The 16,399-nt window shown below is 58.9% G+C and overlaps 1 pseudogene; it reads right to left on the reverse strand.

The window, feature by feature from the left end:
• Positions 1-830: 830 nt before the first annotated feature.
• Positions 831-15,025, reverse strand: LOC139826793 (scavenger receptor cysteine-rich type 1 protein M130-like; annotated as a pseudogene).
• Positions 15,026-16,399: the final 1,374 nt, after the last annotated feature.

A 16,399-nucleotide genomic window follows, 5' to 3' on the forward strand; every position in this document is an offset into this window, starting at 1 on the left:
TACTGTGTCTAGTGGCAGAGCTTAAGGAAGAGGTGGAGAGACTAAGGTGCATTAGGGAGAGTGAAGAGGAAATTGACTGGTGGAGTCAAAAGGGTTTGGGTGGGCAACAGGAGATGACGAAGCCTTGTCCCTCCTGCCATAAGGCAGATAGAGCAGACCTAATTGATGGGGAGGAATGGGAATAGGTCCCTGATCGGAGAGGTAAAAGAACCCTCTCTTGAACCCCATCACCACCCCTGGTGCCCTTAACAAATAGATATGAGGCCCTGGACCCAGAAAATCAGGCAGGGAACAGCCAAGAAGATGTGCCTGGATGGACCATCCTCCTGGATGGACCTCATCTACAAAACGGATTACAACTGCAGCTGTAAGAAAAAAACAAACAAGGGTGGTTGTAGTCGGCGACTCCTCCTGAGGGGAACAGAGGGCCCTGTATGTCGCCCAGACCCATCCCACAGGGATGTCTGCTGCCTTCCTGGGGTCGGGCTGAGGGACATTAATAGAAGACTTGCGGAACTAATTCAGCCCTCAGACTATTATACCCTGTTAGCAGTCCAAGCTGGCAGCGAGGACATTAATAGAAGAAGTGCCAAGATAATTAAAAAAGACTTTAAAGCACTGGGTCGGTCAGTTCATGGAACAGGAGCACAGGCGATATTTGCCTCAGTTCCTGTGCTGTCTGGGATAGATGAGGAGATAAATAATGAGAGGAGTAGAAAAGCCCATCTCATTAACAGGTGGCCAAAGGATTGGTGTCACCATCAACATTTTGGGTTTTTTGACCATGGGGCAAACTCCATGGTATTTGGTCTCCTCATATGAGATGGGCTTCATCCTTCTAGGAAGAACAAGAGGACTATAGCCCAGAAGTTGTCGGGGCTGATCAGGAGGGCTTTAAACTGGGTTTGAAGGGGGAAGGGATTGAAACTGGGCTCTCCAAAGATCAGCCTAAGGATGGAAAGCCTGAATTAAGAGTGAAATCAGCAGCCTACTTGAAGTGCATGTACACTAATGCACGCAGTATGGGCAACAAGCAAGAGGAGCTGGAAGCCATCGTGCAGCAGGAAAGCTGTGACATAGTTCCATCACAGAAACATGGTGGGATGACTCATACGACTGCAGGGCTGCTATGTGTGGCCACCAAGCTCTTCAGAAGACACAGGCAGGGTAGGAGAGGTGGAGGGGTGGCTTTATATGTTAGAGAGTCTCTTGACTCTGTTAAACTTGAGGTCAGCAGTGACAAGGTTGAGTGTCTGTGGACCAGAATGAGGGGGAAGTCCAACAAGGCCGACATCCTTGTGAGTGTCTGTTCTAGACTGCCCAACCAGGATGATGGAGGAGGTGAATTATTCTACAAGCAGCTGTCTAAAAATCAACAGTCCTTGTTCTTATGGGTGACTTTAACCTGCTGGATATCTGCTGGGAGCTCAATATGGCACAGAAGAGGCAACCTAGGAATTTCCTAGAGTGTATAGAGGACAATTTCCCTCATTAGCTGGTAAATGAGCCGACCAGGAGTAAGGCCCCGCTAGACCTACTGTTCACAATCAGAGAAGGGTTGGTGGGTGATGTAGTGGTTGGAGGCCACCTGGGCATAGCGACCATGAAATAATAGAATTTTCAATACTCAGAGATGCAAGGAGAGCCGTTAATAAAACCTCTACACTGGACTTCCGAAGGGCGGATTTTTGCCTATTCTGAAGTCTAGTTCAGAGCATACCCTGGGAAACAATGCTGAAACCACCTTGGGGTTCACTTCTGCGGGGTCACAGCCCAGGGCTGACCCTGATTGGCAGCTCTGTCATGGGCTCTGCACTGTGGGACCAGCGTGACCCAGGCAGTTGGGAGATCTCGGGATGAAGAAATGGGCACTGGGGAGCATCATGGGATCTGTTAGAGAGTCATTTTGACTAGAAACTGCCTGTGGCAAAGCAGGAGGGAAGCGTCTCTGTCAGCAGGATTATTCCACAGGGACCACGGGCGCTGGCAGCACCACAACCTGACCCCAAGCCTGTTGTCCCTGAGACAAACCCCTTCCGCACCGCCATGTCTTTGTTCTCTGCTGCCCCTGTTAACACTCGGGAAGATTTCCTGGCACCTGGGCAGACACAAACCAGCTCCGGGCCAAACCCCCTGAGACTTTTAATAAGCACAAATATGATGTACAATGTAAAAATGGAAAACAACTGGAGGAAACTCTGGACTGTTGGTGCTGCCCATGGGCAAAGGGAGGCGGTTCCTGATGCTCACAGCTCTCCCAGCTTCAATGACAGCAGGGATGGGCTCTCCTGGCTGGGGGCTCAGGGGTTGCTGTGCACCCAGCTCTGTCACAGCCTTTGTGTGTCACAGATGTGCCAGAGACATCTCTTCAGCGTCATCGTAGCCCATGCTCCCCGGGGACAGGGACGTGGTGCCTCCTTCAGCTCCAGGGACCCCAGCACTTCTCTGGGAGCACAGGCTGCCCCCTGCAAGGAGCAATGCGGGACATTGCAGCTCACCCCATGGGGCCTGTGCATCACGTTCCCCCCTGCTCCTCACCACACTCAGCTGCTTCTCCCACCCTTCAGTCCCTCCATGGGAAACTCCTGGGGCAGGTGCCCCCTTCCCAGGAGGTTTAGGTCTCAGTGCAGCAGCAACCAGGGTGGCAGTGGGGGTGGCAGTGGGGGTGGCACCCCAGGAACCAGCAGCGCTGAGTTTCCCTCTCACCTCTGGGTGCATCGCTGGGTTCTGCTTCCTCCTCTGGCACCCTGGGCATTTCCCAAGCTCCCTGTCCAGGGGCATCGCCCTCCCCAGGGAGAGAAACCTCCCTGGCATCATCATAGCCATCCACTGGGTCACCCTCAGGCAGAACAGAAACATCTGAAAAGAGAGGGGAGCTGGTGACAACGAGAAGATCCATCGTGCAGAGCAGAGGATGGGAGGCACTGGTGTTGGCAGCAGCACAGGAGACCCTCAGGTCCTCCTCATCTCTGACGGTGACACCCAGTGACACCTCTGTCCTTCACTTGTCTGCAGGCAGATCAGCCCCTTCCTGCTTCATTACCTGGTGCTGATCCCAGACCATCCTCCTCCTCTCGGTGCCCAGGGTAGGGCTGCAGCTGGGTCAGGGACTGCTCCGAAGAGGAGCCTGGAGAGATGCGCAGTGGGTGTTATGGGATGAGACCACTGACCTGGTTTGTGGCCAGTGCTGCTGGGGAAGGGGGACCCACAGAGCTGGGGCTTCATGGGGAGGAGGGCTGGGAATTCACCCTGCTCCCCTGGGACAAGCCCTGTCTCAAAGGTGCTCCCAGAGCTGCCCCAGGACAGCTCTTCCCTCACTCGTCAAGTGGCTGTAAGGGCAGGAAGAGAGGGGCTGTCCAGCTGCGACGGGCAAAGCTGGTTGGGAGGCAGCTCCTCTCCCGGGTCCAGGGCTGGGGTGCTCTCCCCACAGACCACACAGCCCCAGCACTGCAGGGACCACGAGCTGGGGGCTTCAGGGCATCAGCCCTGGGGTGGGGTGGGGAGAAAGGGTCCTGCAGATGTGCCCACACCCACCTAAGTGACCAAACCTCGCCTGCTTCTCCCACGCTGGGCTGTGACCGATCTCCTCGTACACGGCCTCGGGGAAGAGCTCCTGGGCTGTCCTGGAGCCTGGGAACAGAGGCAGAGCTGGCATGGGGACAGGCAGAGGGGCAATGGGACCCCACTCTCCTCCCCAAACCTGTTCCTTGGCCCAGCCCAGGACTGCTCCAACAGCACAGCCCCACTGTGCTGTCCAGGAACAGCTGCCACATTCCCAGCGAGGGCCACATCACTGTGGAGATGATCTAGGGCAGCATCACCCTCACATCAGCCACTTGGAGACAGCGCTCAAGCCCCTCTGGCCCCTGGGTCATCCCCCTTGTCTGACCCCAGAGCAGCTCCCGTGCTTCCCCTCCACCTGGAGCCAACCCCTGTCTGCCCCACAAGTCCATAGCAGGGCCCCTGCCCTACCAAGGGCACGCAGGGCTGGGCAGAGGGTCAGCCTGGGGCATGAATCCATGGAGATGGGCCCTGCTGCCCTATGTTCCTCTCGTCTTCTCCTTGCCCCAGAGTGCCCTCCAGCACTACCCAGAGCACTGCCAGCCTTGACCATCTCCTCCAGGATAACATTTCCCCCAGGATAACATCTACGGGATAACATCTCCCCCAGGATAACGTCTCCTACAGGATAACATCTCCCCTGGTCCTGCTCTGCCCTGTCTCCCCTTGCTCCATCTCTTGCTCCAATCATCTCTGGGCTCTCTCCACCCCTTCCTGCTGGTGCCCTATGGCCAGACAGTCAAAGGGGTGTGTGGGACAGGTGGCAGCACACAGTCTCCTCCCCTCAGCTCTGATTGTACCCCTTACTGACCCCCCACAGCACCCCCAGCCCTTCCAGGAGGCATCACTGGGAGCTCTGTGGAAGGACCCACCTCTGCACCCAGCCCTGGCACTGAACGCTTGCCAGGCCAGCAGGGCCAGGAGCAGGCAGAGAAGGGCCCCCAGGATGATGCAGATGATGACGGGCACTGAGGTTCTCCCGCTGACAGTCGGACGGCCCCGGGTGGGATCTACACGGGCAAGAACATGGAAGAACAGCACCAGCCCTGGGAGAGATGGAGGCAGCACCAGCCCTGACCCCCATCACACAAGGCAGCAGAGAGGGGAGGACCCCAGGGGGAATGATGGAGAAGCTTCCACCCTGCTGACTGAATTTCACCCCCTCCTCAACCCCCACATAATCACCCCAGTGCCACCTCCTGGGAGTTTCACGCTCCAGCAAGAAGCCCCTTCCACCCAACTGTGGGTCAGAGCCTGGCCCTGGGATACCCAGCCCTGGGGAGGATGAGTTACCTGCTCGGGGTGGGGATGCTGCTGTCCTGGGTGCAGCTGCAGGGGAGGAAAAGGAGAGCTGGGCTGAGAGGGTGGGAGTGCATGTACCAGGGAGCCTCCCCTGTAACACACAGCGTGTGTCTGTAGGGTCCCTGACACATCCCACCCCAATTGCCCCTCCCGTAGTGCTAGAAAGGAACCCAGGACAGGGCTGGGGGCCTCTGCCCTGGGCGGCGGGCAGGGTGGCACAGGTAGCCCAGGGGATGGATGGTCCTGGAGCTGCAGGGCTCCATGGGCATTGACCCAAGGACACAGTTCCACTGAGGCTGCTCCCTGCTTGGCACCAGGCTGCTGCATCCCACAGGAACGTTCCTGCTCTCGGGAGTTCAGGGGCCATGCCAGGACCAAGCGGGTGAAAGGCCTTCCCCAGCTCCCTGCTGATACCTGAGCAAGGGGTCCCAGCCCCCCGCTCACCCAAGCAGCGCACGGCAGCGTCTTCCTTATGCCGGCAAGCACGTCCGTCCCTAGGCTGGGCCCAGCAGTCCTGCAGAGACAACTCCGTTCCCCGGCACTCCACCCGCTCCAGCCAGATGGGGCCTTGGCCCACCCCAAAAGCAGCCTCATGCAGGGCAGACACCGCGGGGCCACAGCCCAGCTGCCTGCACGCCACCTGGGCGTCCTGCATGTCCCAGGAGTCATCGCACACTGTCCCCCAGGAGCCGCGATGCCAGAGCTCCACTCTGCCTGAGCACCCGTCCTCACCTCCCACGGCACGGATCTTCTCCCTGTCTGGAGAAGGCAAAGAGCTCCCACGGCACTCAGACAGCAGAGGAGCCAGGCAAGAGGAGCACGCGGAGGAGCAGCTCCCTACCTGTGCAGCTGCTGGAGTTGGGGCACAGGGCCAAAGGCTCTGGGGGCATTTCTGGGCGTCCCCTGAAGAAGGAAACACTGTGGTGAAGGGACTTGCTCGGGGGATTGTGCAGAAGAGAACGGGGCTGAGCTCTGCTTGTGCCCTTGTGTGCCATCTTGGTTGCAGAGCAGCAGGAGGGTGGCCATGGAGGGGAGGCTCCTCTGAATCCTCTCTGGTCTCTGCTGAGACCCCACTTGCAGATGTCGCTGCCTCCCCGAGGCACTGCCGGGTGGCAACGGCTCCCAGACATGTGGGACACTGAGAACTGTGGTCACATCTGTACCACCAGCAGCAGAAGAGTCTGACATGGCAATGAAAACCCCTCCAAGCTCTTTCTCTGCATTTGGCCGTGCCCAGAGGGGAGCAGAAGCTGGGGTGACACCAGTGCCCGAGTGGCTCAGAGTTACCATTGCAGGTGATGTGGGTCTCATCTCGCAGGTCATCGCAAGACTGTGGGTCCCAGGGGGCGGATGGACACTGCCAGAAGGAGCTGGTTCCCTTCTCACATTGCATGTAATCCAGCCAGGCAGGGCCAGACACCCTGCCATAGGGCAGGCCTGTTTCCAGGGATCCTCCGTCCCCACAGCCCAGCTCCTTGCACACCAGTGACACCGTGTCAGGAGTCATCGAGCTGGAGCAAACGCTCCCCCACGTCCCGTTGTAGAAAACCTGGAGGTGCCCAGAGCAGCCATCACTGTTCCCCAGCCTCAGGTCCATGAAGTCTGGGAGGAAAGGCAGCAAGAGAACAGGCTGGTGTGGGGCTGTGGGAGCCAGGACACCCCTGCGCTCCCCAGGCCCCCAGCCAGGTAGGGCAGGGCCAGCAAGTCCCCCTTGCACCCAAGGCAGAGAGAAGTCCCTGATGGACACAGCCCCTGCTCTCCCCGCTCACCCTGGGGGACAGCTGAGCTCCCCAGGGACCCCGGCGAACTGAGGGCACCCGTGCATGGGTGTCCCTAGGCCAGGCTCAGGCAGGGGCTCAGCCAGGGACAGCCCTGCATCCCGGCCTCCGGGGAAGCATCCCGGCACAGCTCCCGGCACACACCTGAGCAGATAACACCCGCATCCTCTTTGTGCCCACAGTCGTGCTGCCCCCAGGGCCCGGCAGCGCAGTCCCAGAGAGCAGCTTCGGCCCCAGAGCAGTTCACACCGTCCAGCCAGATCTGCCCGGAGCCTTCCCCGAAGCGAGCGGAGCCAGCCGCCTCCACCGCCCCTCCACAGCCCAGCTGGTGGCAAACGACGGCGGCATCAGACAGGTCCCAGCCATCGTCACAGACGGTCCCCCAGCTGCCCTGGTAGTAGATCTCCACTCTCCCTGCGCAGCGCCCGGGTCCGTTCACCAGCCGGACCCGCAGTGGGGAGGAACCCCAGGTGTTGTCAGGGGGTGGCCGCCCCCCCACCCCATCATCTGGGGACCCGTTCAGCGCCGCTCACCCCAGCAAATGACTCCCATGTCCTCCACAACCCCTCCCAACAGGGCACTCCTGGGCAGGGAGCTGTTGCAGCGGGTCAGGCTGGCCTCGTGCCCTGCGCACCGGACCCCTCGCAGCCCCATGGGGCCCGTCCCTCGCTCAGGCTTCGGGGGGTTGTAGGCTTTTTCTGCCTCTCCACACCGCAGCTGCCGGCACACCACGCTGGCCTCCCGCACGTCCCACTGGTCGTCCAGGACTCTGCCCCACATCCTGTGCTGAAAGATCTCCACTCGCCCGTCGCACCGGCTCCCGCCGCCGACCAGTCGCAGGGACGTAGGGTCGGCTGGGCCTGGGGACAGTAGAGGAGCCACAGCCATCAGCGGCACCGGGCAGCACGGCAGCCTCCAGGGAAGAGGGCAAGGGGGGGTTGTCTGACCAAACAGGGCGAGAGTGAGCCCTGTGCTGACAAGAAGCGAGGGCAAAGCCCAGGCCCTGTCTGCAGCTCACACCCGGGTCTGCTTCTGCTGGGTGATGGGATGAGGCTCTGCAGGGCTCTCTGTGGGGATGGGATGTGTTTGTCTGCAGCTGCAGGATGGAGCAGAGCCCCACCAGCCTGTTCTGGGCTCATCATATGGAACCCGGGCCGGGCAGTGGTACCAGGGTCTAAGGCGCTGCCCTGGGGACAGGTGTCTGTCTCTGTTCAGACCTCAGCTCTCCCAGAGCAGAGCGATCAGTCTGAGCAAGGAAAGCCCCCCAGGGATCCTCCAGGGAGAAATTTAGCCTGGTGCTGCCATGGGACCCCTGCTTTGGGTGGCCATGTCTCACACAAAGGGAAACGGAGCTAATGCACTATTTTCCCAGCACTCACCTGAGCAAATGACAGCAGCGTTGTTCCCGTGGGAGCACGGGGGGGCCCCCAGGGTGACCACTGGGCACTGTCCCAGGTGGGCTTCAGTCCCGTCACAGTGGAATGAGTCTCTCCAGACAGGGCCAGTCTCTCTCCCAAAATGCTCTCCTCCAGGAATGGACTCAGCAAACCCACAGTTGAGTTGATGACACAGAACATGGGCATCCAAGAGATCCCAGTGGGAGGCACAGAGAGTTCCCCAGCTCCCCAGCATCTGGACCTCCACCCCCCCCCGCACACGCTGTGCTGCCATTCACCAGCCTGAACCCTGTGTACTCTGGGGACAGAGGAGGAGAGAATCACAGAATCACACGTTAGGGATTGGAAGGGACCTCAAAGCTCATCCAGTGCAGTCCCCCCATGGAACAGGAACACCCAGATGAGGTTACACAGGAAGGTGTCCAGGTGAGTTTGAATGTCTGCAGAGAAGGAGACTCCACAACCTCCCTGAGCAGCCTGGGCCAGGCTCTGGAACCCTTACTGCAGACTGCACTCACTCAGTTCAGCTGTGAGGATGCTGTGGGAGATGGTGTCAAATGCTTTACTGAAGTCAAGATAGATCACGTCCACTGCTCTGCCATCACCCATCCACCTCATTATGTCCTCATAAAAGTCGATGAGGTTGGTCAAGCACAACTTCCCTTTGGTGAAGCCGTGTTGACTGTCCCTAATGACCCTCTTATCCCTGATATGCCTTGAGATGGCACCAAGGAGAAGTTGTTCCATCAGTTTCCCAGGGATGGAGGTGAGGCTGACCGGTCTATAGTTACGTGGATCCTCCTTCTTGCCCTTTTTGAAGACTGGAGTGACATTTGCTTTCCTCCAGTCCTCAGGCAACTCTCCCGTTTCCCAAGACTTGGCAAAGATGATGGAGAGCAGCCCAGCAATGACCTCAGCCAGCTCCCTCAGCACCCACGGGTGCATCCCATCCGGACCCATGGATTATGGATGTCCAGATGGCCTAACTGCTCCCTAACCCAGTCCTCATCAACCCAGGCAAACTCCTCCATTGTGCTGCCTTCCTCTGGGGCCTCAGTAGTACGGGGCTCCTCAGGACAGCCCCCGGCAGAGTAGGCAGAGACAAAGAAGGCGTTCAGAAAGGGTGGGTTGGTGCTTTTGTACCCTCCGTAGCTGGTGGAAAGGCCAGAGGGACAAAGGCCTTTCTTCTTCTGCATGGTTTTCATGCTGCAGACAGTCCCATTACCCCTTCTGTCCTACACTCACCCAGCCTGGTCCTTGCTCTGTTCCCAACCCCCCACAGAGCCCCAGTGTTCAACACCCCACCCCGAGTCCTCACGTGTGCAGCTGACAGCAGCGCTGTTCATCTGGGTGCAGGCCTGGTCCCTGGAGGACCCCGTGGGGCAGGAGGACAGGAGGGACTCATTCCCCACACACTGCAGCTCTCCATCCCACACGGGACCAGCCCCTTCTCCAAAGTGACCTCCTGCAGACACAGGCAGGGCCACGCCGCACTGCAGCTCCCTGCAGACCACCTCAGCAGCCTGGGGGCCAAAGTGGGAATCACAAACACTTTTCCACTGGTCCCCGTCATGGATCTCCACACGTCCTGAGCAGTGGCTCTTCCCGTCCACCAGACGGACAAATCCTGGAGGAGGCGGGGAAAGCAAAGCAAAAGAAAACAAGAAAACAAACAAAACCACAATAAAACCTAACCAAACAAAAAAACAAAAAAGTAACCAAACATACAAATCCAACGCCACACCTGGGAGCTCCCCAGAACTCTCTGGCAGTTACATGTCCACATCCCACATCACCCCCAAGCAAGCCATGGCCAAACTGCCATTGCACATCCTAGGGGAAGCTGTTGGGGTCGTGATGATGACACAAACACATCCAGGACCCCTCCGGCCCTTCTCTACACCATCAGAGCACTCGAGGTATGTGGCTGCCATACGTCTCCCATGTCTCTGAGGGGGAACAACCCAGCATGACCAGCCATCTCATGCTCTTCCTCCAAGGTGTGGGTGCCGAACAAGTTGCCCTGTCGTGTTTCCAGCACAGGGATCCTCAGCCTTGTTTGCTGGGAACTGGCAGAATGGGTGGGGACCAGTACAGACCAGAGGACACCCTACGGCAGGATGGAGGATTTTCCTGGAGCCCAAGGCACCAGGTGAGGTGGGACTGAGACACTGAGGCAGGGTCAGGACACACTGAGGCAGGGGCAGTTCACCCTGGGGTCGGCTCCCTCTGGGCTTTCCCCAAGGACCAGTTACGCCAGCAATGACCGTCCCAGATTGGCAGGTCGACCAGCATCACTGGGCCCAGATCCAGCTCATGTTTGTTGTTCCCCGAGAACACAGCCAGGGCCTTCCCCCATCCCAGCCCCAAAGGTGGGAACAGGCTGATCCCTTACCTGAACACGTCACTCCAGTGTCAAGACTGTGATCACAGTCATGTTCACCCCATCCTGCATGTTTGCAGTCAGACAGGGCAGATTCGGTGCCATCACAGCCAACATCATCCATCCAAATGGGGCCAGATCCTGGCCCAAAGTGTCCGTACTGTGGAGCTCCAACAGCAGACCCACAGTCCAGCTGCTTACAAACCACTGCAGCATCGTTCATGTCCCAGTAGTCACCACACACTGTCCCCCACTGTCCCTGGTGTTTCACCTCCACTCTCCCAGCACAGTGCCTGCCGCCATCTGCCAGCCTCACCTCCGCAGCACCTTCAAACACTGACACAGGACCAGTCAGATCAGCATCAAGCCCCAGCACTGTGGGTGTCAGGGTGGGATCCTCCTCCCTTCCAGGCTGTCCCCAGTATGGTGCAGAGGTCCCTTCTATCCCCAAGGACCGTGCAAGCCTGGGACGAGCAGCTCCAGCCCTGCTGGGTCATTTGTAACCCCAGAGATTTCAGCACTTCCTTCTACTCTTGCAGACCCCCTTTCAACCTGCCCCTGGCCCAGACCCACCTAGAGCACCAACTCCTCCCCAGCCAGCACCCTGGGAAGAGACCTGTCCCCAGGGATCCCCAAGCACAGGCTGCTGTTTCTCCCAGGACCCCCAGCTCCCCTGGACCACAGTCTGCCCTGAGTACTTGCCACCTCATCATCTCAGGCCTTTGTGTATGCCCTGTGAAGCAACAGGTTGATCCCAGAGAGGCCTACCAGCCCATTGTTCCCTTTGTCCTGGGGCATCAGCCCAGCCCTGCCCTTGTCTGTGATCCCCAGGAGGGTCACATCTCTTTCAGCTGTGGGAACAGATGCCCCAGTTCCTTTGTCTCCACAATCCCAAACTGTCCCCTCCTCAGGCTGGGGCCACCCCAGTGTTCAACACCCCACCCCGAGTCCTCACGTGTGCAGCTGACAGCAGCGCTGTTCATCTGGGTGCAGGCCTGGTCCCTGGAGGACCCCGTGGGGCAGGAGGACAGGAGGGACTCATTCCCCACACACTGCAGCTCTTCATCCCACACGGGACCAGCCCCTTCTCCAAAGTGACCTCCTGCAGACACAGGCAGGGCCACGCCGCACTGTAGCTCCCTGCAGACCACCTCAGCAGCCTTGGGGCCAAAGTGGGAATCACAAACACTTTTCCACTGGTCCCCATCATGGATCTGCACACGTCCTGAGCAGTGGCTCTTCCCGTCCACCAGACGGACAAATCCTGGAAAACAAACAAACAAACAAAAAACAAAAAACCAAAACAAAACAAAACAATAAAAACAACTTGGGCTTTCCCAGAGCCCTCTGGCAGTTACTTGTCCATGTCCCACATCAGCTCCAAGGACTCCCTGGACAAACTGCACATTGTAAATCCCAGGGGAAGCTATTGGGTGAGTCTTCGTGCCACAAATACATCCAAGGCTCCTCCTCCCCTTCTCTACAGCACCAGAGCACTTGAGGTGTGTGTCTGCCACACACTCACAGCCACAGGTGCTGCTCAGACAAAGGGCTCCCACACAAGGTCCTCTGTGCTGCCCAGCATGCTCCCCCAGCACTGCAGCCGTGTGAGCAGTTGGGGTCCAGGAGAACTGGCCCAGATGGTGACAAAGCTGCAGCTGCTCAGCCCCTGCAGAGCTTGAACCAGGCAGGACCATCATCACCTGTGTGCAACCAGAGGCTCACTCTGATCCCAGGCTGTTCCTGCAGTGTTGGGAGGTTCCTTTTAGGTGGGAGATGTCCCAGAGCACAGAAATGCAGGAGCTGTTACCATGGCTGGTGCTTTCCAGAGCCCTCCAAGGCCTGCTTGAGGGGGATGTTCTCATCCAGGGACACGGTGCTCTGCCCAGGGGTGCACAGGTCCCAGGCCAATGGCCAGGCAGGGAACAGGAGAGTTGTATGTCCCCCTGGCCTCTCGCTGCCTCAGAGGGTGACAGCAGCACAGATGAGTCAGTCAGTGCTGGTATAGACCCCGTTTCATGGGTCATTGTGGGGAGCTGTGGGCAGGGAGGAGGGGTTGGGCAGCTGGTCATTGCTGCCTGCATGGGGTGCTGTCCCCACAGGGATGTCACAGCTCTCCCCAGGGACCAGTTACACCAGCAATGACAGTTCCAGCTCAGCAGCATGATTGATTAATTTGGCCAGATCCAGCATGTGTGTTGCTCCTTATGGCACAGCCAGGTCCCTTCCCCAGTCCCATCCCCTAAAGGTGAGAAAAAACTGACCCGTTACCTGAACATGTCACTCCAGCATCAAGACTGTGACCGCAGTTATGTTCACCCCATCCTGCATGTTTGCAGTCAGACAGGGCAGATTCGGTGCCATTACAGCTGACATCATCCATCCAAATGGGGCCAGATCCTGGCCCAAAGTGTCCGTACAGAGGAGCTCCAACAGCAGATCCACAGCCCAGCTGCTTACAAACCACTGCTGCATCGTTCATGCTCCAGTAGTGACCACACACGGTTCCCCACTGTCCCTGGTGTTTCACCTCCACTCTTCCAGCACAGCGACTGCCGCCATCTGCCAGCCTCACCTCCGCAGCACCTTCAAACACTGACACAGGACCAGTCAGATCAGCGTCAAGCCCCAGCACTGTGGGTGTCAGAGTGGGAGACCCCTCCCCTGCACGCTGTCCCCAGGGTGGTGCAGAGGTCCCTTGTTTCCCTACGGGCTGTGTAAGGCTGGGGCGACCAGCTCCAGCTCTGCTGGGTCATTTGTGACCTCAGAGCTTTCAGCTTTTCCTTCTACCCTAACAGACCCTTCAACCTGACCCTGGACCAGACTCACCTAGAGCACCCACTTCTCTCCAGCCAGCACCCTGGGAAGAGACCTGTCCCCAGGGATCCCCACGCAGACGCTGCTGCTTCTCCCAGGACCCTCAGCTCTCCTGGACCATAGTCTGCCCTGAGTACTTCCCAGCTCATCATCTCAGGCCTTTGTGCACCCCCTGTGGAGCAAGATGTTGATCCCAGGGAGTCCTACCAGCCCAGTGTTCACTTTGTCTTGGGGCATTAGCCCAGCCCTGCCCTTGTCTGTGATCCCCAGGAAGGTCAAGACTCTGCCAGTCCATGAGAACAGATGTCCCAGTTCCCTTGTTTCCACTGCACCAACTGTCCCCTCCTCAGACTGGGTTTCACCCCAGTGTTCAACACCCCACCCTGCGTCCTCACGTGTGCAGCTGACAGCAGCGCTGTTCATCTGGGTGCAGGCCTGGTCCCTGGAGGACCCCGTGGGGCAGGAGGACAGGAGGGACTCATTCCCCACACACTGAAGCTCTCCATCCCACACGGGACCAGCCCCTTCTCCAAAGTGACCTCCTGCAGACTCAGGCAGGGCCACGCCGCACTGTAGCTCCCTGCAGACCACCTCAGCAGCCTTGGGGCCAAAGTGGGAATCACAAACGCTTTTCTACTGGTCCCCATCACGGATCTGCACACGTCCTGAGCAGCGGCTCTTCCCGTCCACCAGACGGACAAATCCTGGAAAAAAACACCAAAAACCAAATCATACAAACCTGTGGTGAGGCAGGAGGGGTTGGGCAGCTGCTCAGTGCTGCTTGCATGCGTTCCTGTGCCCGCAAGGCTGTCACAGCTTTCCCAAGGACTGGTCACACCAGCAATGACAGTCCCAGCTCAGCAGACTGGTTGGCCACATTGGGAACTCCTTCAGATCATGTTTGTTGCTTCCTGAGAGGGCCAGTGCCTTCCCTCATCCCACCCTAAAGGTGGGATCAGGTTGACCCCTTACCTGAACACATCACTCCAGCATCCTCAGCATGATCACAGTCATGATCACCCCATTCGCTGTGTTCGCAGTCAGACAGGGCAGATTCCGTGCCGTTACAGCTGACATCATCCATCCAAATTGGGCCAGATCCTGGCCCAAAGTGTCTGTACTGAGGAGCTCCAACAGCAAATCCACAGTCCAGCTGCTTACAAACCACTGCTGCATCATTCATGCCCCAGTAGTCATCACACATGGTCCCCCACTGTCCCTGGTGTTTCACCTCCACTCTCCCAGCACAGCGCCTGCCGCCATCCACCAGCCTCACCTCTGCAGCACCTTCAAACACCAACACAGGATGAGTCAGGAGAGCACCAAGCCCCAGCACTGCAGCTCTGGGGGAACCTCCTGCCTGGGCAGAGTCAGGGGTACCAGGGTGGGAGCCCCCTCCCCTGCAGGTCCCCAGAGCAGTGTGAGGGTCCCTTCTGTCCCCACAACTGCACAAGGCTGGGGGTGCCCATGTCCAGACCTGCTGGGTCATTCTCCATCCCACCACACAAGGCACCTCTTCCTACCTCAACGGCCACCTGTCCCCCACCCATGCCCACCCACACACCGCCCTGCCCTGCACTGGGCACCCACTGCCCCCAGCCCAGCACTCCCTGAACAGCCCCGTGTACCTAGGGCTGCAGCTTCCCATGTAAACCACCTGCCCCAGCACCATCCAAACCCAGCCCATCCCCAGGGCTTTCCCTGTTCCCACTGAGATGATCCAGAGGATCCCACATTCCCTCCTCTCCCCTGGCATCAGCCCTGGGCCAGCCACCCAGGAAGGCCATGTCTCTACTGCAGATGTCCCTGTCCTCTCTCTCTCTGGGGGGCACAAACTGCCCTCGTGGGGTCAGGGCTCCCCTGGAACAAGGGGCAGTGAGCAGTGCACCAAGCCTCTGGGGCACCCCAGAGGTTGGCAGTGCCCTGGGGATCTCTGGGTGTTGTCATCACCAGTGAGGCACCGCTGGTCCAGAGGCAGAGCGCTGGGGACAAGGGGTCCCAAAAGGTACCCCAGGACAGGGGGTCTGTGAATCCAGCCAGGCACAGAACACTGGAGCTCTGGAAAAGGAGGTGCTCTCTCCCACCCAGACAGGCACAGGGAAAGGCACAGGCTCCGTGGAACTGAGCACCTTCTGCCCCCTGTCTCAGCAGCATCTGCAAAGAAACCCCATTCCCAAACAGATCCCCATGACCACACTGGTACCCGCTGGCCCTGGGCAGTAGGACAAGGGAGTCAGCACTTACCCCTGCACAGCTGTACCCAGAGGAGCAGCCACAGCGTCTGAGGGGACAGGGGTCCCTCTGTGCCCATCCTGAGCCTCCTGCCCTGATGGCACATCCCTCTGTGCCGCACTCCCTGCCACAGCTCCAGGGACTCGGGGGAGCAATGATGACAGGAGGGCAATACATCTCTGCAGATGTCCCCCAGTTACAGGAGGAACCAATCGAAGCAGCAGCACCTTTTTAGACATTATCAGGAGCCATCTCCCCTCCGAGACGGCCCAGTCCTCCAATGAACTTCTCCAGCACCGTTCATGACCATATATGAGGGACGGCTCTGCTTCAGGTGTCACATCACTGCAATGGTAGAACATCACAGGACAGGGCTGGCTGTAGTGGGGGAAGCAGTTTGTTCACCCCTTGAGCTCTGAGTGCGGACCAGGAGCACTGAGCATGTGCTGCAACAGGCACATCCAAGAGCCCGAGGTGAGAGTGTCCAGTCACCCCAGTGCCATAAGACCCAGGGGGCTGGGACTGCACCGGGGCTGTGTCAGGAAGGGAAGGAAACAGCACCTGTGACAGAGCCCGCTGTGTTGGGAGCAGCAGCTGGGAAAGGGCCTTAGCCCAGGGCAGAGCCCCATCCCAGGAGCGCTGGCTCACCCACCGCTCCCTGGAGAGCCCGCGGAAGGTCCCTCACAGGAGCTGGAGCTGCGACACGTCCCTGTCGTGGCAGCAGACGTGCAGCCCAGAGGCTCAGACGTGTCCCAGACTGTCAGCATGTCACCGAGGGGCCGTTATTCCCCACGGGTGGATCAGAGCTGCAGCCTGCAGGTGCACAAACCACAGCCCCCGTGCTCCCCCCGCGGTGCCCAGGCAGGAAGTCTGTGGTTTCCTCCTGGCGCCGTGCCCGGGCTCATCCCTGCGGTGCCCCTAAGACACCC

This window comes from Patagioenas fasciata, unplaced genomic scaffold (genome assembly GCF_037038585.1).
Source record: "Patagioenas fasciata isolate bPatFas1 unplaced genomic scaffold, bPatFas1.hap1 Unplaced_2, whole genome shotgun sequence".
NCBI lineage: Eukaryota > Metazoa > Chordata > Aves > Columbiformes > Columbidae > Patagioenas > Patagioenas fasciata.